Source organism: Amphiprion ocellaris, chromosome 4, assembly GCF_022539595.1.
Source record: "Amphiprion ocellaris isolate individual 3 ecotype Okinawa chromosome 4, ASM2253959v1, whole genome shotgun sequence".
NCBI lineage: Eukaryota > Metazoa > Chordata > Actinopteri > Pomacentridae > Amphiprion > Amphiprion ocellaris.
Window position 1 is genome coordinate 583,481 of NC_072769.1, and position 1,967 is coordinate 585,447.

At 35.8% G+C, this 1,967-nt stretch overlaps 1 protein-coding gene across 1 annotated transcript in view; it reads left to right on the top strand.

Moving 5' to 3' along the window:
* The window catches only part of pou4f2 (POU class 4 homeobox 2), a 3,585-nt gene extending 2,159 nt beyond the window's left edge, over positions 1-1,426 (top strand). Inside the window, exon 2 of the mRNA XM_023262230.3 lies at positions 1-1,426. This exon is cut by the window's left edge and continues 1,020 nt beyond it. The gene's annotated coding sequence lies outside the window, so the exon portion shown is untranslated.
* The last annotated feature ends 541 nt before the right edge of the window (positions 1,427-1,967 follow it).

Here is a 1,967-nt window from a genome sequence, read left to right on the forward strand (position 1 = left end):
ATCGATGACTTTGTGCTTTGAACAAAAAAAAAAAAATCTAAAAATTTGAACACTGACTGAAAAAAAACCTCGAGAAAAAAAGCCACCCACCCCCCCAAGTCACGTCTTTCTACTCGCTGAGAGGGAGGCGTGGAGTGAAGAGTAGAGCATCGTTTGACAGAGCAAGTAAGACCACTGTTTCCACACTTACTATGCTTCACCTTTTTAATGCCAACGCAGTCTGATTTACAGGACTCTATGCTTTTCATTTTTATTTATAATTAACTTCAAATGGTGACTATAGTTTTGCGTTAGAGCCCAGTGAAAATAACATGTCTTTATTATTAATATTATTATTATTTTAAATTGACGCACAGCGGGGCTATTTGACTCAGAGCACTTGGTTTTGGTGACTATTGGTGTTTTCCATTTTTTGGCTTATAGGATTAAGCTACATTTGCAGTCTGACATTTTATTCAGGGTCCATGAGGGGATTTTAAAGAGGACAAACACTCGGTCTTGAAAGCTAATATTAGATTACTGCCAAATAACCTTCTGTAAATGAATAATTTACTCGTCACACACTTCATTTTGTGTCTAAATGTGTAATTAATTCCATTTATTTTGTTACCATGTGTGATCAAAGTCAGGGATCTATTTTCCAGATACCTGCTAGGGTTATTATTAGGCCTCAGTATGTGGAATTTATCGAAATAGGAGATTCACTTGTAAGGATTTTACAGTTTTTTCGCAATTTAAAAGGGAAAAAAAATAAATATGATTTCACGCCGGCTCCAATAAGTTTCCAATCCAGCGTGGGCCGGTGTCTTATGAAGTATTTATTGAGTGAGGTCATGTTTACTTCATTATATATTTATTGGGATTCCCCCCCTCCTCGTTTTTTTTTTGTTTTTTTTTTTTTTTTCTTGAGAAAATCAAATTCTGACAGCAAGTTGAGCGTGTTGTTCTGGTTTTAAAGGGAAACGACTGTGAAATGTACACAGTCACAAAATTTTTAACGTTTGAGATGGTACAATCGAGATATAGCCTATATGAGATAGTATTCTCTTTTTAAACTTATTTTATGTATGTTTTCTGCTATTTATTTGTATAAATATACGCATCATTATGAAGTCGTTGCTTGTTACAAAAAATCACCTTGTTTAAGTAATGTTTTTCTTGAAGAGAAAAAGAAACAGCTTCATGGAAGTATACGTGTAAAATGTAAATATTTCATTGGAATCAGTCGATGCACATAAATATATCCGTACAGGTTTTTACTGTATTGCTGTTTTAGCTGAGGTAACTTATTTCTGTATTGTATGTTTCCTTTTTTGGTTCCCCTGGTTAAATTATTCTATTAATTTATTACATCCATGTAATTTTAATTTATTTAATTATTGAACTGCAATATGTGTTTCATTAAAGAACAAACTTTAACATTTAATCGGACGTTTTTTCATGACTACACTGGGTAAAGTGGCTCATCCAGACGTATTAATATTATTTTATTTATTCATCTAGTTATTTATTGATGAGGAGGAGGGAAATGGTTTAGCTGTGGGCTACTCCGCTCTTTTTTTGAATCTTCAGGCTCATTCGACTGCACAGATTTTATTTGTAAAAGGTGGTTTGTGGAGACGCAACATGAGGCCTGCCACAGTGCTCATGAGCAAGACAGCAGCAGCAACTCCATCCCCACTCAATCTGTCCTCTCTCTGTGTGAGATGAATACCAAAAAAGTGAAAATGTAATTAGAACTTGCTCCTTTTTTATATATAAATTTCGCCTTTAACTCGTGCATGTCCCCCTCCTGCTGCAGGCCTCCTCATAAAGCGGCCTTACAGGAAGCACATCAGTGTTAAAGACACACGTGGCTTCTCCTTTTCCACTGACTTGCTGCCAGCTTATGCGGCTCACTGTTGCCTTACCTGAGAGCAAATGCTAATATTCTATTAGAGCCTAATCAGGCGGTCTGTGGAGAGCTG